Raw genomic sequence first — 23,535 nt, 5'->3', positions numbered from 1 at the left:
TGAAAAAGGGGAGGGGAAAATAATATTTCATGAGGTGAAAATTTTTATGAAATTAAAACTGGGTCTTTAAACACTATTTTATTGGAATACAGCCAGGCTTATTTATTTACATGCTGTCTATAGCTCCTTCTGTCCTGTAATGACAAGAGTTGCAACAGGGTACAATATGGGCTGTAAAGCTTAACATATTTATATCTGGCCCTTCTGAGAAGTCTGCAGACTCCTGGTTTAATGGATGAAGTCTGAGTTTAAAGTAGATAATCAAAGTATTAATCTTAGACATTCTCCTCAATTAAATGAAATTTCAGAGAAAGTTACTTTGTCCTAATGAGCCTTGGGTTTTATTATCTGTAAATTAGAACTACCAATAGTCGGGGTTCCCTTCGTGGCTCAGTGATTAATGAACCCAACTAGGAACCATGAGGATGAGGGTTCGATCCCTGGCCTTGCTCAGTGGGTTAAGGATCTGGCATTGCCATGAGCAGTGGTGTAGGTCACAGACCTGGCTCAGATCCCAGGTTGCTGTGGCTGTGCCGTAGGCTGGCAGCTGTAGCTCTCATTTGACCCCTAGCCTGGGAACTTCCCTATGCTGCCCCCCTAAAGCAAAAGCAAAAACAAAAACAAACTACCAATAGTCAACTCCTTCTATAATGCTTATTTTATCTCAAGCCTAAGACTATTAGCATAGACTTTTAATTATTTTCTAAGTTTCTTCTAAGACATTTGGCGAAGCAGTGTCAGACAGAATATATTTTAATATGGCATCATCTCAGAAATACTTCATACACCTTTGCCTTTCAACTTGTTTCAGCTTCAAGTCAAAGAATCTAAGCTTGAAATAACGTCACCAAATGACATATCAAACAATTGTTTATAATTTTAGAGTGTACTTTTTTCCTTTTATACATAGTGCATATATGAGCATATATGATATATTAAGTATTATTGCTATACAGTGCATTACACATATGGTGTAATAAAAATGGCTCCTTTAAAGTGATGTTGGAAACACTGCCTTACCATCCTATTACTTACAAAAATAGAATCCAGTTTTATTTAAAGGCCTAAATGTGCAAGTTACAACTCTATGACAATAGGAAAACCTCTATGATCTCTAGTCTCATAATTTATAAAATAATTTTCTTCTAATGCTTTACAACAACAGGTCATTGTCAACCAGAAGTCATTTTTTGTTCCCTCTAACAGTTTTTAGGGCACCACAATTTTGTTTTACTTGAAGTTGTTTTAGACATAACATTTTTTACATTTTATGACAAGCCTTAAGTATCCACTTATCTAAGATGAAGACTATATTTAATCTTCTACTAAAAAATTACACTGCTTGGAGGTGCCATCGTGGCACAGTGGAAACAAATCCAACTAGGACACATGAGGACGTGGGTTGGATCCCTGGCCCCACTCAGTGGGTTGTGAGCTGTGATGTAGGTCGCAGACGCGGCTCAGATCTGGTATGGTTGTGGCCGGCAGCTGTAGCTCTTATTAGACCCCTAGACTGGGAACCTCCATAAGTTGCAGGTGCAGCCCTAAAAAGACAAAAAAAAAAAAAATTACACTGCCTTAAACTTTACTGATCTTTCATTTTATTTTTATCATTAGTTTTCCTGTTCCTCATCCTCTTGACTACTTGTGTTGGGCTGCACTCTGCAGGCCTGCAAGCCTTGTAGGTACCCAGCCTTGAGAAAGAAGAGATCAGAGATAGTAACACACAGCAATTTTACACATCTAAACCCAAGTTCCTGGAGTGACACCTACCATGGACAGCAGATGGCAGGTAGGACAGGCAGAAGTCTTCACTACTTGGGGAAAAGGAGACTACCTTTTATAGAGGGAACTGATATCAGGTTGGCTCATCAGTTACCAGGGAAACCAGCAACTGGGGCAGAGGGCAAGTAGATAAGTGGTAAGTAATAAAGCCCTATAATTAATGGGAATCAGGTGAGTGAAGCAGGGACTGGTCAAGCAGGGGATGTATTGAGAGCAAGAGAAGAGCGAACTTGAATGGCCTAACCATACAATACGTATGAATGCACATGAGTGCATATATACTGTTATCTCGTTATAAATGCTGATCTCTATATATGCATATGCTTACACCATAAATATATACACAGTGTACATAAATACATATGTAAATACTAGATGTACTTTTGGGCACATATGAATTGATAACTTGATAACTCACTCTCTTGGTCCTCCAAACTTACAGTTCAAAAGAAAACGGGAGTAAAAGTCAAACGAAAATTAGTATTTGTGCATAGGTATATCTTTCATATACAGTATATATAAGCACAGCAATAAGTTCATATTTATAGGTACTTGGAATCACAACCAAAAGGAAATTTTAAGTACTTTCTCAAAGACCTACAGAACATAAACAGTTCTGTCATGACGTTATGGTAGAAATTAACATGAATATGGAGTTAACACAGTTCATGTCAAGTGCATAAATTGTATAGTTTAAGTCTAGTGCTAAGTGTTCCCCTGACTATCATTTTGTCAGTGTAACTTCTAACAAGGACTGTGGTGTTCAGGCATTCAGAGGATATGGAAATAATCTTTGTAAAATTTGACTATTCTAATGAGATTTCAGGGAAAAATATTCAACTTTTAAATTGACTTACTTATAGGTCACTTAGGTTTTCTTTTTATTACTGTGCTTCCCTTTTTTGCTTTTCAATTCTTCACTTTAAAAAACCCCTCTTCCCCTCCCCAAAGCTATTTCCACCTGTCTCCATTTTAATTATATCTATTATTGACTTAACCTGCGCTTATGTTACATAATTTCTCTTCTGTGGAATTGGAAATTGTGTTTAATTCAATAATCATCAAAGGGGTGCTTTGGAGATGCTGGTTTTACTGAAGTGTGTATGGAGGAGTGTTTCATGTCAAGGAGATCAATCTTTAGTTCAGGCTCCTTTCAGTATATCAAGACTCAGGAGTTGTCTTTTAAATCAAGTTGAAAGAGAACCTATTTACTGGCTGGCAATCATAGACTAAGAATTTGGAGCTCTTGTGGCTTGATCTCACTGTATATTATTTGAATAGGATGCATCAAATACGGGGAAAAGCAAGATAAATAATCAGCAAAGACAAAGTTAAAATATAAAGATGACATCTGCATCATTTGCTTTCTCAAAAACAATCATGACTCTGATATACTCCAAATGTTTTGAAGAATATATTCAAAGTATTCAGTAGTTTACGAGTAATTTAGTGGATCAGAATTAAAGTAATGTTCCCCTTCAAATTACTCTAACTTCATAAGAGGAAGTTTCAATGCTGATAAATACAGAACTTTTAATAATAAAGTATTGTTTCAACTATATATCTTTGGATCATGTGCATTTCCTTGATGAATGTAACCAATACTTTTCCACGCATTATGAAGCAAGGAGTGGGGGTGGGTAATAACATTAAAATCCCTTTACATTTTACAACCTTCTGTTATATACATTTCTCGACAATCTCATGGGGGTGTCTGGGCAGGTATTATTAGTCTTCTGCGTCCCAATTAAAATTTGTTGCATACATTAGTAGCCCAGGAGGCAGGCAGGGGCCTTCCTGGGACACAATTCCCCTACCCCCGCCCCAGTGTCCTCTTCTTGCCCCCTGTTTGCAGAAAAACTTTAGCTCCCTAGGCCTTCCCTGAGTTCCAAAGAATGAATTTAATAAGTAAGAAAATGTGGAAACAAAGGAAAACAATCAAGTAAGGCAAAATAATAATAGTTTACCTGTTCAAGGAAATCAAGGACTTGTAATTCCTCCTCAAAGGCTATAGATGATATGCTGAGGCACTATTCTTAGAGCTATTTGCAGAGACCAAAACCCCTCACCAGGTGTAACAAGTTAACTGTATGCTGCCCACAAGCACTGAGATCCCAGACCAGTTGGAACCAGAAGGCTGATAACTTAATTCCCAACTATCTCATCACCAGCTAATCAGAAGAATGACCAGAAGCTGATCAAGTACCCCACAATCAACCTCCCTCACCCCGTCCTGAAAATCCTTTCCCTGAAAGCCTCTGTGGGATAGGGGACTTTTAAGCACTAGCTGCCTGGACTACTTGCTTCCCACCCCCATGGAAAAAACACTACAATTTCCTTCACCACAAACCAGCTTCAGTAGGTTGGCTTTCCTAGTTCAGTAACAACAGCCATTTTAAACACTGATTAAGAGAACCCTTGGAAGGGTGACGGACCTCCAAGAGAGAAATTCTGTGCTAGAACAAATTGCCAAAGGCCAGAGTTTGAAGGAGTGAAAATCCAAAGGAAATACTTTGTCCCATGCAGGAATATGTGTCATCAGCTGCTTAGGGCAAAATGGGGGCGTGTGGATTCAGAATAACTTGCAAAAGTAATCAGAAACGAAAGCATCTGTTCTAAGCATTTGTCAAGGCAAAGGGATTCCGAGCCTCCCAACAGCAATGCCTATTTCACAACTTTATTTCACTCTTACCCGTTCTCTGCAACAGAGCCCATCCTAAACCCCAGTCAGAAAACAGAAATCTTAGTTTTCTCAGATTTTTAAACCTCTATGTGTATATAGCACAGTGGGTTACCTGCTACTCTTCGCCATGGTGCAGAAAGTGATCAGGTCGCTGCTGGAAACGACGGCCTCAGGCAGGAGCCCACGTTATGCCACAGTGAGGATGGTTACGCTACCTCAGGAGTGCACGCATGCGCCCAGAGGCACGCGGCGCCGCAACCCCCCCCAGGTCCACGCTGCGCAGCCGCACTGGGTGTTTGCCCCAGGCGTGCAGTGGCAGCAGCGTTTGCGGTGGTATAAACTTAACCTGCATCTGCAGCGGCTCAGAGAGACACGGGCTGCTAACTCTTTGAAGGATTGTGTGCTCCTGGCTGGACCCTTTGGGCCACATACTACCTGGTCTTCAGCGAAGTGGAAATCAATGTTTATGTTAACCCAGTGCGCTTCTCAGCAGTCTCAGTCTTGACCTTTTCGATCAGCAAGTACACACTGTTGTGTGCTGTGGTTTCTTCGCTGGGCCAGCACCACACCTTTGAGCTATATTGTGCCCACCTGGTGCTGAGCAGCTTTGGCCTTCATGGCATGCACCTGAAGCTCATGGCCACCACTTTCCAGAGTCTGTTCCCCTATCAACGTACTCAAGGTGAACCTGAAGACTATCAAGCAGCGACGTCTCATCAGCTACAGTCCCTACTCCCAGGACCTGGATTCCTGCCATTATAGCATCAAAATCATTCTCGTGGGCACATGTTGTGGAATGATGGAGCTTTCCCAGGAGAAGTTCACCAATATAAGCTACCTCCAGGACATGGGTAAGCCGGTGGCTATGGTCTTGGGCTGTGGAAGCAGAACCCGATTGGGAGCACAATGCTAGCCAGCAGTTACCTAGTGAGGCTGAACCTGGGCTTTGGTTAATCTACAGCTCATTATGATTCAGGAGGGTGGTGGGGAGGAGAATATGCTGCTTGTGCGGTTTGGCGCACAGGACTTTGGAGGGGCTACAGGCCACCCTGGCAGCCAAGAGAGAGAAGCCGAAGCTTAAGGCCTAGAGGGAGAAACAGCAAGCCCAGAACTTCCAGCACAGGAGGGAGCAATGGGTGGCCCACTAGAAGAAGAGCCTGGGGGGCCTGAAGAGGGCAAGAGCAGAGGTCAGTGGAGACTGTGATGCAGAGGACCCCCTTGGGGGCTCCTGGACGCAGAGGGGGCCGCCTAGCAGAAGAGGAAGGATGAAGCACAGTCTTACCATCAGTGGTGGCCAAGGAGCCTGACACAAGTTCCTGAAAGTGGTCAAGCAGAGACAGCGCTTCAGGCTAGAAAGCAGCCAATAAAGATGCTGAGGTCAGACCCGGGCCCGAACCTATGTGGTGGGTGGAGGCTACTACTAAGAGTATTTTTACACTTTTGTAAGTTTTTTTTTAATTGGTTTCTTTTATTTCCCCTCCATTTGGCGATGATGTACTTGGCTAGTGGGAGGTAAAATGCTAGCTGTATAGGCAAAGTTAACTACTTCATGAACGGTAACTCCAACACCTCCCAAGTTTGATTATGTTAAAAAGATTTATTTTTTATTTTTTATTTATTTTATTTTATTTTTTGTCTTTTTGTCATTTCTTGGGCTGCTCTCGCGGCATATGGAGTTTCCCAGGCTAGGGGTCTAATCAGAGCTGTAGCCGCCGGCCTACACCAGAGCCACAGCAATGCGGGATGCCAGCTGTGTCTGTGACCCACACCACAGCTCATGGCAACACCAGATTTAATTTTTAATAAGATTTTATTATAATATAGATTTAGATGTAGTTCACTTGGCTGTCATCTCCCATCCTCTAAACAAGTTTCTTAAGGATGGGTGGAGGACAGCAGGAAGAAAAGGAGAAAAGTTTGGCAAGACCAGGTGAAAACACAAAATAACCCAGCTAGGTTCACATGGAGGTCAATTGTGGATCCTAATGGGATTCTCCTGGGACCAATTAAAAAGCAACTTTCTCAGATTCTACCTACCCATGGAACCTAGAATTATCACTATGGGTATTTAAATTATTAACCTCCCCCACAATGGCTCCAGAAATCAAGGAAGATTTAAATCCTGTAGCCAAAACAAGGATCTCTATCAACCAGAAGTTTGTTTCTTATTCCCATAGCATTTTATGAGATTGAATTTTCGGGTCTTACATAGTGTTTTAAGGAAGGGTTTTACTGTAGTTACAAAATAAATATATAATAGAAAGCTCAGGTTGCAAACAGTTAAACTGTGTAATAAGACAGTTTATAAGGAAGAAGATGAATAGCTGTGGGAACACTGGGTCTGTGCAACATTTCCAGGAAGCCATGATTAATTGTTCGTAGGGCTAAATTCCTATTTTCTTAAGAGAGCAGCATTATGTGTAGTGGTCTTAAAATATCTGTGAGGCTCCCTAAGGGAGATAGATTATATTAAGTTTAATGCTGAAACAGAAATAGATAGTAATAAATCAATAATGAATTTATATAGAAAAGTATTGAATTTATTTTCCATTTAATTTTAATGTAAGTACTTGTATGATCTTGAAACATGTTATCCAGTTGATATAGAAAGTGTTTTTGCTTTTGTTTTGATTTTTTTAATGACCATTAAGATATGTGAGGATTTTAATAGTCACTTAATTATGATTAGGAAATTGATTGCAGTGCTATGTGTTTTAGCTAATAATTACTCAGATTACCTCGTCTTATTCAATTACAGTATTTAAGTATATTGAGGAATTACAGTTTATTATTTATTTATTTATTAGATAGTTTTTATTGAGAGCCTCCTGTGTGCCTGGCACTGTTGTAGGCCCCCAAAATATAGCAGTACAACTATACAGAAGTACAATAAAATTACAAAATACTTTTCACTCTCTCTCTCTCTTTTTTTTTTTGTCCACTCCTGTGTCATGCGGAAGTTCCTGGACCAGGGAGGCTTTTCTTCATTTTGCTTATATTCTAGAAGGGACAAAAATTACGAGCAGTTAAAAAAGTTAATGCATATTATTTGGTAGTAAGAATAAAGTTAGTTAAAGGGACAGGGTGATAGAGTTTGATATGTTAGAGGGCTCAGGAAAGGGATGCTTGAGTGAAGTGAGGGAATTAGTTCTTTGACTATCTAGGAGAAGAATATTTCAAAATGGTAAACCAGAGGGGAAAATACTTTAAGATGCCGGATATTCTGAGTTTTAGGAATTGTAAGATTGATTCAGTCATCAAGGAGGATATTGGTAGGAATGAGGCCAGAGAGATAGTGGGGAGGCAGATAATACAGGGATTTGTAGGAGACCCCCAAAGTATTTTAGAGCAGGAGAGTGACATCATCTGGTTTACATCTTAGAAATGTCTTCTACTAGGTGAACAATAGTTAATAGGAAGCAAAAGAGAGAAGCAGAGAGGTAATTCAGTAGCTATTTTAGTTGCATAGGGGAAAATGGTGCTCTCATTGACTAGGGAGATTACTCAGGAAGAGGTGAAAAGTAGTAATATTTCAGATTTATTTTGAAGTGTGAAAGACTGTAGCAACTTCTTTATAGGTAATAACTAATTTAATCTTCAAAAGAACTGTATGAGGGAAACATCACCTCCACTTCTAGAGGAGGAATCTGTGGGTAAAAATGTGAAAAAGCTGTTTCGGTGCCTTTGCACTAGTAAATGGTAGAATTAAAAATGATTAATCCTGGACTTGGCTGTCTCCATGAATTGGGTTCTTGCCCACAAATATTACATTGCCTCTTCAATCTCATCTGTAAAGGAGGCCATGACAGTAGGACAACAGGAGAAAGTAGCCTCAAATGTCAGATATAGGTAGGCATAGAGGCAATGAAATAGAACTTTTTTGTTGTTGTTGGATTAGTTACTTTGTTGCTGTCAAAGATGGATTCCCTTCAGGACCTTTAATCCTGAAACTGAAGAGGAAAGTTTCTAGGAATTGCGGACAGTAAGCCTGTACATAGAGAAGGAAAAAGAATGTCACGTATGTATCCTTCCTGCCTCCAGCAATCCACCATGAGAACAAGGACAAATTAGGTTTTATTTTTCTTTGAGTTTATTTTCTCAGTGAGTTGTTTCAATTAGTGATCAATTGGTAAGTGTAAATGCACTGAATTTAGCAATAGTTTCTGCAAACTTCAAAAATGTTATAATTTAAACTTATATTTGTACAACCTTCATCATAATGCAGTCTTAGTACATGCCATCATTTCTCAGTTAATCCACACTCCCATACCCAACTTTAGGAAACCACTAGTTTTCTTTCATTCTTTATAACTACCTTTTCTGAAATATATAAATCGTGCATTGTAGTTTTTTACATTTGGCTCCTATCACTTAGCATACTGGTTTTGAGGTTATCCAAGCTGTAGTGTGAATTGGTAGTTTGTTCCTTTCCATGGCCAAATACTTTATATGGATGTACTACATTTGTTTACTCTTTTCTCAGTCAATGAACAATTGGGTTGTTTCTAGCTTTGGACTACTAGGAATAATGATGTGATGAACCTTCACACACGTTTTTATGTGGCTTTAGATTTAAATTTTTTTTGGTTATATTCCTACAAGTGAAATTACTAGGTTTGTGGTAAATAAGTGTTTAATTTGTAAAGAAACATTTTCCAGTGTCTCTACCATTTTTATCTTCTCACTAGCAATGAATGATAGTTCTAGTTTTTCAGTGTTCTCTCCAACAATATTGAAAAGGATTTTACGTATATGAACAATAGGGGATATTTGCCTATAGTTCTCGTGGATTAACTTTGTCAGATTGAGTAATGGAGTAATACTAGTTTCAGAAAACAGTTTGATTGTAGCCACTTTAATGAGTGTAAAGTTGTATCTCTTTATAAATTTAGCGTTTTCCTAATGATTAATAATGTGAGCATATTTTCACATTCTTATTATCCATTCATATATTTTCTCAAAAGTCTTTTCAAATATTTTGATGATTTTTCAATTGGATTGTTTGTGTTCATTGAGTTGTAAGAGTTATTTACATATTTTGCACATAAGTCCTTTATTAGATATATGATTTTCAAATGTTTTTCTGTTGGTGGCTTAACTTTTCATAATGATATTTTTGAAGGACAAAAATAATTTTGATGAATTCCAATTTATCAGTTAATTCTTTTCTGGATCGCTTTTGAAGTCTAAGAATACTTTGCCAAGCTTAAGATCACAGTGATCTTTTCTAGAAATTTCCCTTTTCTAGAAGTTTCATAGTTTAATTCTTACATTTAGGTCTGTGAGAACACTTGATCCATTAACATGGTTGTCTTTCCACTTATTTAGAACTTCTTAAATTTCTTCAACAATGTTTTGTAGTGTTAATTATAAGTTATGCATTTCTTTGAATATAAAATATATCTGGAGGTATTTTATTATTTGATGTTAATATAACTGGAATGGTTTTCTTAATTTCATTTTTGTATTGTTCACTGCTAGTGAAATAAAATTGGGTCTTTTAGATTCTGATCTGGAACTCCTTCATTAATTCTAAAAATATTTTGGTGGCTTCCATAGGATTTTTCTATATAGAAAATCATGTAATCTGCAAATAAAGTATTTTATTTATTTATTTATTTAGTATGTTTCTAGACAAAATGCCATGGCAAGGACATCCAGTACAAGGTTGAACAGATGTGGCAAGAATGCACTTATTGGAGTCATTCCTCATCTTTGGAAGAATGCATAAATTTTCACCACTAAGGATTATGTTAGATGTGAATATTTCTTAAGAGTGTAGCCCTCATGATGAGATTAGTGTCCTTGTAAGAAGTGACATGAGAAAGCTTGTTTCTCTCTGTTTTCCATCATTCAGGGTATAATGAGAAGACTGCTATCTACAAACCCGGAACAGGGCTATCATCAGGAAGCAAATCAACCAACACCTTGATTTTGCATGTCTCAGACGACAAAACTGTGAGTAATGAATTTCTGTTACTGTATTCTGTTTACAATATCTCATTAGAGTAGCCCAAACCAACTAAAACAATTGTGGTATATACTGCTTTATTTAATTTACTAATATTTTGAAAAGGAATTTACATACATGAACAGAAGGGGTTATTTGTAGTTCTTGTGGATTATCTTTGTCAGATTGAGTAATGGAACAATACTGGTTTCAGAAAACAGTCTGGTAAGTTACACCTTTTGTTAATTTTTTTTAAAAACAATCTGTTAAGAATTTATAATTCCTTCCTTTGTTGATAAAATTCACCCAGGCTTGGGGTTTTCTTTGTGGGAATATTTTGAATTACCAATTTAATTTCTTTATATTTGTAAACTATTCAGATTTTTTTGTTTCTTCCTAAGTCAATTTTGATAATTTATTTTTTCAAAGTTTTTTTCAGCTTCATCTCAATTGTATATTTTGGTGGTATGAAGTTTTTCATAATAATCCCTTATAAAGTATTTTTATTTCTCCAGGATTATTAAAGATGTCTCCTTTTTTTCCTTCTTGTTTTTGGTAATTTGCATTTCTTGAGTTTTTCGAACCAAAAAACTGCGTGTCATTGATTTTCTAATTTGTTTTTCTGCTTTTTATTTCTTTAGTGTTTCTACTATTATTTCATGTTTCTTTGCTTCTGATTGTTTGGGGTTTAGTTTGCCCGAGGATATCTAGCCTCTTAAGGTGGAAACTGAGGTTGTTATTTAGAGATTTTTTTCTGATATAAAAAATACGGTTACAGATTTTCTTCTAAGCACAGTTTTAGTTGCATCAAGTAAATTATGATATGTTGTGTTTTCATTTTCATTCATTTCAGGATATTTTATATTTTGCCTTTGATTTCTTCTTTTACCCATGAGTTATTTAGAATGGTATTTTTAAGATTAATGATATTAGGGTTTTTTTCATACTTCTTTCTGTTGTTGATTTCTAATGTATTTTGATTGTGGTCAGATCACATATGTGATTTCATTACTTCTAAATGTATTGTGACTTGTTTTATTGCCTAGCATATGATTTATTCTGGAGAATAATGCATGAAAATAATGTGGATTCTGCTACTGTTAGGTATATACTGTTAAGTCTTCTATATAGTTTATGCTTTTTCTGATTTGTTCTACCACTTATAGAGAGGGAAGTATCATACTTTCTCACTGATAGTGTTGTATCACTCATTTCTCTTTTCAGTTTTGTCTGTTTTTTGTTTCAAATGTTTTGGGCCTATTTTGTTAGGTACGTATAGGTTTATAATTGCTGTATCTTCCTGGTGCATTGACCCTTTTATCATTATGAAATTCCTTGTTTGTCTCATATTTTCTGCCTTTAAGCCTATTTTGTCTTGTATTAAAATGGCATTCTGGCTTTCTTATGTTTACTATTTGATGAGTCTTTTTACATCGTTTTACTTTCAATCTATTTTCGTCTCTTTGTCTAAGATGGATATATATAATGGTTTATAGTTGGTTTTGCTTTTTTATTCCTATACACCCTGATAGTCTTTGCCTGTTGATTTAGACCATTTGTATTCAAAGTAATTATCGGTATGGTTGGATTTATAATTTGTCATTTATAATTTGTTTCCTAAATGTCTTATATTTCACTTATTGCTTCTCCTTGATGGCATTCTTTAGTGATGAATAAGTATTTTTAATATAGCATTTCTATCCCTCTGTTGATTTTTAAATGAACGTTTTGGTTGTTTCCTAAATGATTGTTTTAAGGATTATAATATGCATACTAATTTTTCACAAGCCACTTCATATTAATATTGACTCAATTTTGATTAAAGTATCAAACTTCGTTCTGATATACTTCCATTCCTTCACCCGTTCTTTTTTGCAGTTATTTTCATATCCATTATGTTTGTAGGTATCATGAACCCAGACAATAGAGTTATAATTATCACTTTTTATAACCCTTTGCTTTATGGAAAAGTTAAGAAAAAAGGGGAAATATATTTATATATTTTTATAAATCTGTAGAAAATAGATTTTGATTTACATTGTTTATATTAACTCATATATTTGCCATGTCCCACAATCTTAATTTATTCCTATGGATTTTAATTACAGTCTGGTATCATTTTTTGTCAGCAAGAAATTCCTTTACTGTCTCTGGTAAGGTACCTCTGTTAGCAATACATTTTCTCAATTTTATTTCACTTTTATTTTTGTATAATTATTTTGCAATTCATAGAGCTCTTTTGATCATTTGCATTTTTTTTCACCACTCTGAAAATACATCTAACTTCTGGTCCCCATTGTTTCTGATGTTCTCCTGTATGTAATGAATTGTTCTCTCTAGCTAATTTCAAGATTTTGTCTTTCTCAGCAATCTGAATTTAGTGTATCTAAATATGGATCTCTTTGTGTTTATCCTACTTAGGTTTGTTGAGTTTCTTGATTGTATAGATTTTTGTTTTCATTACATTTAGGAGTTTTTAGTCATTATCAACTATTTTGTCTGCTCTTTCTTTTTTTTTTTTCCTGTTACACTGATTCAGTCTCAGGAATACACCAATCTTCTAATTACCTAATATCAAGCTTGTAGACATGTGATGATGTTCCCCATTCACCTATCTCTAAAAGTCACATCCACTGCTGTGTCACTGGTCATGGGTGACACCTGTCACTCCAGATATAGTAAGCCCATTTTGCCTTCTTCAGAGAATCTTAGAGCCCTTATGGCTTTACTCACCCTGGCAGAACTGCCATGCTGAGTTGGGGTTAGGGGTGGGGAGAAGATGGGAGAGCAAGCCAGGATATCAGAGATCTCCATTTTTCTTACTCAATGTCCAGCAATTTTGAAACCATAAATACTTTTCAGATTGTGTTCTACCTTTAGGTGATTTTTACAGCACTGCAATTATTTTCTTGGTTTTTGTTTTGTCATGTTTTTGGTCTCTTTGTTTGGCTTTTCAGTTGCTTTTCAAGGAGAGGATACCGTTCTTTTAAATCAGCCATAGCCGTAATTGCTGCCACTCTTCAGAATTACCAACAACTGCAATAGCTTTGTTTTGACTGATGAATGAACTGGGTTAGTGTTTGGGCCTGTGGATCAAACATTTTTTTCCTCCAGACTGCATGACACACTGCTTTGTGATGAGGAGGGCCTATTAATTAGGGCACTTTGAGATGAAAGTTGACTTCTCACTCAAATCTTTGTTCAAATACAATGCAAAGCTTATTTAAAGTATCAGAAAGTCACAGCTTGTACCACATACTGTGGAGGCATAGATTCTGAGAAAAGTTGCCATTAAGGAGATTTTTAAATTTGTCTTTAAAACACAGTAGTTCAAAAAGTTATTTACTGTTTTGTTTTATCTTGTTTTCCTTTTCATCTCATACAAGGAGATTCATGGTAGGCCAAATTATACCTTCAGCTGCTCAAAAGTTTGCTGTGCTTTCCTGCCTCCGTGTCAGGGGATAGCATTAGCTACAGCAATTCAATTATCATACTCTTTACTCAAACCCTGCCAGAACTCAGAAGTGAGTTAAATTGGGAAATTTGATGAAGGAACAATATCTTAGAGAGAATCATCTTGCTTCAACGAAATGCCTCTTTATTTTAATGAGCAGGATAAAAACTAACATGCATTTTAAATGCCCTCACCTGTGTCACTAATTGCATCATAGTTGCTTAAGTGAAACGATTGCTACAATTCTGGTTGTCTCAAGTATTTCACTAAACTTGGCAAAGCTTCCTTTTTCAACTAGAGTATTATGATTATGAAGCAGTAACAAAAGTGTTACTACTGTTTATCTGAAAAGTTATAAGAGAACTATAAAAAAAGTATCAATAAGGCATTCTATCTTTAAAGTATTTGAGTTTATAGTTTTAATTTTTATTTCAATGGAAAAGTCAGTTTTTATAGCTTCCTATGACAGAAGCTGATACTTATACCCAATATCAATTTTTATCACCCTCATTTTAATAATAGTATTATCTTAGTTTTATCTGGGTTTATACCTGCTCGGTTGTAGGCTACCTTTTCTTATATCTATATCACATATCGGAGTGATTGTGAAACTCAGCCTCACAGAGGTTAATTGACATGGACAAATCTCACAGAGTAATTTCTTATAGAAATCTTAAAGCGACTTGAAACCTTATATTCAACCTCTAATAAAAACTTTGGTGCTAAAATAATCTAAACTTAGGGTATAGGTTAACTTAAAATTAGCCACAGTTTCCTTTTACTCTTTACTTCCTTCTTAACAGCCACTGATTGTATTATTTATGTTAATATTTGTTTTCGTTTAGATATTTAGGAATAAGGTAAAAACTGTTCGCAGTTGGGGAGAGTTTATTCATATTCATTTTAAACCTAATCATGTTCAGACTGGGTAATAATAATGAAATACAAATGGCCAACGAAGGACTCACTCTTAAAATGGTCATGGAGTTTATGTCAGTCATAAGATAAAATACCAGACAATAAGGTACAACTGCAGTATAACAGCTGGGCATACAGTAGAATCAATAGATCATTAGTTCAGTTTTATACACAAATGAAAGGAAAAAAATTAAGAGATCGTAAACTGGTCAACCTTTGAAGCAAACATGATGTTGTCTATAGGGTACATGTGGCCCATTTAAAATGATTTGGTGTGAAGGATCAATATGAAAGCAGACATTTTTATTTGAAAGTAATTTAGCCATTTTATTATTTTTGTTATTGTGAGATCATGTTTCTATCTCTGTCCTCTACCTCACATACTTTAGAATGGAGGCTGCTGTTTTGGTGGGTGATAAATGAGGATATGACTTAGAAAATATGAAAATGGAGGCCTCTGTATTGACCATTAACTACCTTAGTCACTACACTGAGGTAGCTGAGTCTTTTACTAAACCTGGTTGGGTTTACCTGAAAAGTGAGAACACTTTATCAATTCTAAGACCTACTTTTCTGATTCCAGTTTTAACCTTTTTTAAATTAGAGCACATCTAACAATAAATAGCATCTTGTGAGTAGCAGTATGTTTTCATTCTTAGTTGTACTTAAGATGATGGTATATCTTTTAGTTGATGGTGTCACTGACTTGGTTAGATCACCTTGAATCTTGCAGAGAAAATCTAGAAACAAGTTAAACAATTGGGATGCTATTTTAAGATACCACAAATACTTAAGAGATATTGAATTTCCACTTTTCAAAAACCCACCTAAACAGGTGCTTAGAAGCAAAAGTGGCCATAGTGTTTGTTTCATAATGTCAAAGTTATATATATATTTATTTATTTATATATTTTTTTGCCATTTCTTGGGCCGCTCCCACGGCATATGGAGGTTCCCAGGCCAGGGGTCCAATCAGAGCTGTAGCTGCCGGCCTACACCACAGCCACAGCAACGCAGGATCCGAGCCACGTCTGCAACCTACACCACAGCTCACGGCAGCACTGGATTCTTAACCCGCTAAGCAAGGCCAGGTATTGAACCCGCAACCTCATGGTTCCTAGTCGGATTCGTTAACCACTGCGCCACAATGGGAACTCCCAAAGTTATATTCTTGAAATAAAAGTGGAATCTCCATTCAAAAAGGATATACTGTCTACCGATGAGTGGTATGGAAATAAAACTGAAGGTCAAAATCAGGATATATTTTGACTATGCTGATCTTTAAGGACAAATAAGAAAGCATTGTAGGCAGAAAAAGCAAGTTACCAATGAAGCCAAAAATACAAGGTTGGTTTTTTCATCCACAGTAGTATATATATCAGAAAACTGTGTGACCATATACATCCTCTTCTCTTTTAAAATTTTATTGGTGTATAGTTGACTCGCAATGTTGTATTTTAGGTTTACAGCCCAATGAATTAGTCATACATATAAATATATCCATTCTTTTTTTACCAATAAGATTTTGATTTTTTTTTTTTTTTTTTTTGGTCTTTTCTAGGGCCGCACCCACAGCATATGGAGGTTCCCAGGCTAGGGGTCCAATCAGAGCTGTAGCCATCAGCCTACGCCAAAGCCACAGCAATGTGGGATCCGAGCTGTGTCTTCGACCCACACCACAGCTCAGGGCAATGCTGGATCCTTAACCCACTGAGCGAGGCCAGGGATCGAACCTGCAACCTCATGGTTCCTAGTTGGATTTGTTAACCACTGAGCCATGAGTGGAACTCCCCGAATACGATTATTACAAACTATTGAGTAGATTTTCCTCTGCTGTACAGTAGGTTCTTGTTAATGATCTATTTTATACAGTAGTGTGTATATGTTATTCTCACCTTCCCAATTCCTCCTTCCTCCCAGCAGTGTCATCTATGGTAACTTTAAGATCGGTTTTAAAATCTGTGAGTTTGTTTCTTTTTTATAGGTTCCTTTGTATCATTTTGATTAGATTCCACATATAAGTGATATCATGTGATATTTGTTTTTCTCTGACTTAAGGTCACTCAGTATGACAATGTACATTATCTTTTGAATAAAACAAAATATCACAAACAACTGAAACTCAGCCAAATTGTCCCTACTACTGAAACAAAGCCAAGAGACAGATATTCTCAAAAGGCAAGAATTCAGCAATTATAGCACATATCCACTTTTTGATGAATAAAAAAATTTTGATGGTGAAATCCAGCCCACAGAGGAAAAAATTCATGATAAAGAACTTAGGACTGAGTATGTGTGTAAAGGACTGGTACTGCATATATAGTCAATTTTAAATAAATTTAAAATAATGATTACAGAAAGTAATATATATATTAAGAATACTGACAGTTTTAAACCCCAGTGTAATTGAGAAAATTAAAAGGGGAATAAAATTCTTCCTCATCTTTCATAGCAGAGTCAATTGATACAGTTTAAGCTTGATTAAACTTGTAAAATATAGTTAAAAACAAATTATTTCAACCTCCATATTTCTCATGGTTTTTAATTAAATTTCATGTTGAGATATTTTAGTAATAATTCCTTTTATTGTTAAGAAATACTTTAAATTTAGTAGCTATTTTAATTCAACTAAAAGTCAACATTTTTGTTAAGTGTATTAATTTTAATTGAACTAATAACAGTATTTTATTTTTAAACTATGGAAGATATGAGTATAATATGAATTAATAATACATAAATAACAATCTTGATTAATGCTGTCTACACTGATAAAATGATTTACGAGATCACAAGATAATGTATATTATCTTAATATCCTGAATGAAATACACTGAATATTGGCAGTTGTTTTTTTCTCAGTGACAGGATTTGGAGTGATTTTTTTACTTTCTTTATTCTTTTTTTTTTTTTTTTAAATAACATGTCTATTTATAAATCTAGAAGTGACAATAACATTAAGTAAAAGTTTGTATGTACACATATATAAATCCTATCCATCACCCATATACCCCATCACACTTTTTACAATCTGCTTCTGTCTTGTGTGGCTGTACTCCTTTGAATTCTGCTCTCTATAGCTGCATTCTGTAGTTATCCCTTCATAAGTCTTATATATAGTTCATACCAAGATGTGGAGGAGTTCCCACTGGGGCACAGCAGATTAAGGATCCTGCATTGCCTTTGCAGTGGCACAGGTTCCATCCCCAACTGAGCACAGTGAGTTAAGGATCTGGCATTGCTGCAGCTGTCTTGTAGGTCACATCTGCAGCTGGGATTCAATCCCTGGCTTGGGAACTTCCATGTGCCATGGGTGTGGGAAAAAAAAAAAAAGACATGGACAGCTTTCTTACATTGCATTCTTTAACTACCCCTAAAAAGCAATGGCAAAGGCCTTTGAAAAAAATGCAGCATTAACTTATCAACTGAAAAGTCAGTTTTGCATAGTGGTTAAGGTCATGTCCATTGAGGTCATATAACCATTAGGGCACTACCAATTTCAAAGTACGTGACCTTGAGCAAGCTACCTAACATCTCTCAGACACATTTTTCATTTCTATAATATTGATTTAATAAAATATCTTTGAGCTCACAAAGTTATGGTAAAGATTATATTGTAAAACATTAGCAAAGCACTTAGCATAATGACACATGCGTAGAGCTTAGTCAGCAAAAGCCACACAAGTAATCAGTTGCTGTTGTCCTAAGTTCTGCACAGGACATGTACCGAATGCTGTGGGAGCACATAGCAGAAGATCCAGACCTAACCTGGAGATGATGTTACTGTTTATAATACTCTGTGAATTATCCATCTATAGCAGCATTTGCACAAATTACCTGGAGTAGTAGGATCACTAAAACTCTGTGAGTTTTTAATGGTGAGGAAAAATGACTTCAATAAAATGATGTCAAAATTAGTTGTCCTTGTTAAAAAAAATATCAGGAGATTTCATGTGAATTCATAGGCATCACTTGCTTACGTGTAACTCCTTAAGAAATGAGAGGCCAAGGAATCTTTCCTATATCACAACTTACAATAACTTTAAACATAAAGGTATTTTTCTCCTTTCTTTACAAAAAAATTAACAGGAAGTTAAGAAGGAATTTGAAAGAAAACTGACATATACCCTAAACAGTGCAATTCACGCCTCAAAGGAAAAGGATTACCTTCCCTAACCCTCCAGCCGCCAAAAAAGAAAAAACAAAACCAAACATCACCACACACAGCTGAAGATACTGGCATTTAGAAATGCAAATCCTGATGGCTTTTCAGGTATCAGTGAGTTTAACTGGTCTGACCCAGACACCTGCATTTGATATACTTTTGGAACCATGCGGTATGTTTTACACTCTCCCACCAACTAACATATTAGGAAACACTGACAGTTATGTTGATAACACTAAATGAGTCCTGCTCAGCATAGTACTAAGATGCCTGCTGGCTCTTCTTGCTGGAAAAAGTAGTCTGCATTCTGCATGTGCCACAGTGGGTCAGAATAATATCTGAGAGGTGGTACAGCTGCCTTCCTGGAAGACTGTCTGGAAACAGCTGTTAGAACGACCATGGCAAACACAGCTTTCAGCTTTTACAACAACTGTCTCAGGCACCATGTTTTAGAAGGTCTGAACTGACTGTTTCCAAGTCACAAAGCATTGACTTAAGATGTGAGGCAGTTGAGGAAAGGCAGTGAAATTCAAAAGAGATGCTTGAACAGTTTGAAAAACTTAAGTCCTCTCCACCAAAGCACCAATAAATCTGCTGGGCAAACTGGAATTACTTAGCACCTTCTCAAACATGCTCCCAATGCTACATTTTGTTTTGTTTGTTTCTGTCTTCAGGTTGGTAGGTGCAACAACTGAGCTATATATTTGATGGTTTTCAAAACTGGCTTAAAGAATCTAATAGGTTGAAAGAGCAAAAACATCATCAAGAGTCATTTTATATCCATCCTCCACCCGCCCTCAATGAGACAATTGCTGTAATTGCTTCTCTTGCAAAACGTTTTCTAAGTGCCAAGTTATGTAGGGAGTGAAGCGTTACCTAGCAATATGGCCAACTTTCAATTATCCATGGCAATGGGAGACAGGGATAGTAGAGATAATTAAAATTCACAGACTGTTGTCAGACTTAGGTTTAATCATTTACATCCTACTCCTCTTGCACCAAGCACACAAGAAGTTCTACCTGGAGATGATGTCTTTGATCTAGGTTTCATCTCTTTCCATGTTCCTTGTCCTCTAAACAGAGGAAACAATAGAAAGCCTTATTTCATTTTTCTTTCTTCAGGGCCTAATAAAAGATTTGGATCATAGTGGATGTTCAAAAATATTGAGCTGTTAGAATGGAATGAAATAGAAGGAAAGGATCTTTGTTGTTTCTGAACTGAAAACTGGATATGAGCCTGACTTATTTTTGCAGGCGAGACCAGCAAGACTTTAATAGTATTCAAAGAATGCAACTAGCTTTGCTTTTAAAGTTATTATGCTTACACCCATTCATTCATTCACAAATATTTATTCACGTTTACAATGTACTAGTCTTCCTTTTTGAGTACTGGATACTTAGAGTAATATAAGATTCCTTCCTTCGTGGAGCTTAGATTCTAGTTGGAGGAGTTGGATTAATAGTAAATGAGGAGAATGTTAATAGAATGTACTAGTGCTATGAGGAAGATAGATGGAGACATTAGGCATTGTAATTTGGGTTGGGAGAGGCACTAATAAAACATGAACAGGAATTCCTCTCTGTTGGAAGATGAGATAGTCCCTGCCACAGAGAACATCAGAGAAAGAGCGTTCTAGGGGAAAAGGACTTCAGCAGAGAAAGAATTTTGAATCAGGGAAAAATATCAGGGAAGATAAAATCTCAGCTCTTACATCACTCCTTCAAACTGGGATCAGCCGTGCACCAAAAAGTTACTCTCTTCTGGCAGTTTCAGATAGGAAGCTTTAAAATCTTAATTCCTAGGCTAAGACAGGTGATTCTTTGTCATTTTTAGGCCACAAACCTATTTAAGACTCTAATTAAGTGCTTGACTTTTTTGTCTACTTGTAATGCACACACCACACAGACACATTCTCTTCTTTTAGACTTGCAGAGTAGACATGTGGTGGCCAAGGGGATGGGAGAGGGAGTGGGATGGATGAGGTACTTGGGGTTAATAGATACAGACTATTGCCTTTGGAATGGATTAGCAATGAGATCCTGCTGTGTAGCACTGGAAACCATATCTGGTCCCTTATGATGGAGCATGATAATGTGAGAAAAAGGAATGTATGCATGTATGTGTAACTGGCTCACCACGCTGTATAGTAGAAAATACATATATAGCTGGAAAATCCATTATAGCTGGTTTCAGAGAGAACACTGAAACCAGCTATAATGGAAAAAAATAAAAATCATAAAAATTTAAAAAATGAGTAATTCTGGGCTTCAGTGAAAGAAGATCATTTTGTCATTGGATGTTCAGAATACTGTGTTCAGTCATTTTTTTGAATGCCACAGTGTACTACTGTATGTACTGGGGTTTAACACAAAGACTTTTTTTTTCGTGGAGCCTTGTCCAGGGCACCATTTTTAGGTAGATTTAAAAATGCCCATGGCCTTGTTTTCTGTTGTTATGCCTTTGGAGCAAAACACTCTGATAATTGCCCACTGCCAGGAGCCTGCTAGTATGTCCATGTAATCTCTTCTGAAATATAAGAGATAAACATAGTGTTTTTCTAACTTGGAGCAATTATGCTGCTGTTGTGTTGGCTTGCCAAGGAAGTTGTGCCCATCTCTAATTCTGGTACTTAATTAAGAGAGCTGAGTTATATATCCCTTCCTTGAATTTGCTTAAGTAAGTAAGGTCTACTTTTTATCCCTCTGAACAGAAATGAGTTCAACATGAATTCGTATGGCTGGCCACCAACTGGTGACTCTCAAAAGCCTTTCATGAAATTCATTTTTTTTTCCTTTGCTCACAGTCACATATCCTGGCCCATGTGAATGTTGAGGTTGCGCCTCAGCACAGAGGAAAGTGGTGAGTGATTTGTAACTCCAAGGGGCCAGGAAGTTGATGCTCTGGATGAAAGTCCCTCCATTTCCACAGTAGGAGGCAGAAGCCTTGCTCGGAGAAGGAGGTGGGAATATCCACCACTCTGCCCTGTTCACAGGCAAAAGACAGAGGCTGGCAGCTGTTCCTGGTGGAGATTGGAGACCTTCCTTAGGATACATATTTCATCTCCTCCTAACCAGGCATGAAGTGGACAGTGGAGGTTCTGATGAGGATGTCCCTGGGATAAGATTCAAGTTTTTATTGTCCTTCTCTCTGTCATCTGTGTGAGGATGGTGGAGGTGTGTGAAGAAGAGATTAGTCAGCAGCTGAGGCTTTTGTGATTGAACAGATCTGATTTTGAGGCTCAAGGACTATAGACATAAATTTCTTAAAGCGATTGCTACTCAAGTCCAATTTATCTCATCATAAAAATTATACGAACCAAAATGTAAATAGTGATTTTCTAGGTTTGAGTGTCTCCTCCCAGTTGTTGGTTTACTCACCACCAATGGGTTCAGTACCTGTTTTTCCGTAGTCACTTGATTAAGAAATAATCGACATAATAAACTGCACATATACAGTTTATTAAGTTCTAGCCTATGTATACAATTGTGGAACCATCATCACAATCAAGATAATGAATATATTCATCATCTCCAAAGTTTCCTCATGCCTTTTTTAATTTCTTTCTCCTCTCACACCTGCCATCAGGCAACTACTGATCTGCTTCTTGTCACCACAGATTAGTTTGCATTTCCTAAAATATGTAAATGGAATCTTTTTATTACCCTTTTTTAGTGTAACTTCTTTCACTTATAATTATTTTGAGATACCTCAGTGTTGTTTAATGCATCAACAGATTATTCGTTTTTATGACTGAAATATAATTCACAGACCATAAAATTCATCCTTTTATATAATTCAGTGACTCTTTTAAAAAGTATATACCAAAGATTGTGCAGTCAACACAACTATCTAATTCCAGAACAGTTTGGTCTCTCCAAGAAAAGATCGTACCCATTAGCAATCACTCCTACTATTTTCTCTTCTCCCAGGCCCCTGGCAACCATTAATATACTTTTTGTTTTTGTGGGTTTACCTATTTTGGACATTTCATTTAAATGGATCATGCAATATTGCGGCCCTTTTTGTGAGACTCCTTTCACTTAGCATAATGCTTTCAAGCTTCATCCCTGTAACATGTGTCAGTGTTTCATTCGTTTTTATGGCTGAATTCCATTGTATGGATATATAATATTTTGTTTATTCTTCAGATGATGGGCAGTAGGGTTGTTTTCACTCTGGGACTATTACGATTAATGCAGCTATAAACATGCTTGTGTTTTTGTGTGAAAATGTGTCTTCAGCTTTCCTGGGATATATACCTAGGAGTGGAGTTTCTGGGTCATATGATGAATCTTTATTTAACTTTTGAGGAACTGCCAAACTATTTTCCAGGTGGCTGCACCATTTCACATTCCCATCAGCAATGTGTAAGTGTTTGAATTTCTCCATATCCTTGACAAAACTTGTTACTGTCTTTTTTTTTTTTTTTAAATTATAGCCATCCTAGTGGATGTGAAGTGTTTATCTTGTTGATTTTACTTGCATTTCCTTAATGACTAAAGATGTGAGCATCTTTCCTTGTGCTTATTGGTCATTTGTGTATTCTTTGGGGAGATGTATATTCAAATCCTTCATCCATTTT

At 36.5% G+C, this 23,535-nt stretch overlaps 1 pseudogene across 1 annotated transcript in view; it reads left to right on the top strand.

Moving 5' to 3' along the window:
- Positions 1–4,698: 4,698 nt before the first annotated feature.
- The window catches only part of LOC100523114 (suppressor of SWI4 1 homolog), a 78,719-nt pseudogene continuing 59,882 nt past the window's right edge, over positions 4,699–23,535 (top strand). The window contains exons 1-3 of the transcript XR_014837165.1: positions 4,699–4,702; positions 4,774–5,319; positions 10,326–10,426. The product of XR_014837165.1 is annotated as a suppressor of SWI4 1 homolog (transcript). The remainder of the gene's footprint in view (positions 4,703–4,773; positions 5,320–10,325; positions 10,427–23,535) is intronic.

This window comes from Sus scrofa, chromosome 2 (genome assembly GCF_054392235.1).
Source record: "Sus scrofa isolate SSC_HxYL_T2T_F1_AM1 chromosome 2, Sscrofa_HxYL_maternal_Yorkshire_Landrace_v2.0, whole genome shotgun sequence".
NCBI classification, from domain to species: Eukaryota; Metazoa; Chordata; class Mammalia; order Artiodactyla; family Suidae; genus Sus; species Sus scrofa.
The sequence above is the reverse complement of the archived record's forward strand: the minus strand, read 5'-3'. Positions and strand labels throughout refer to the sequence as shown.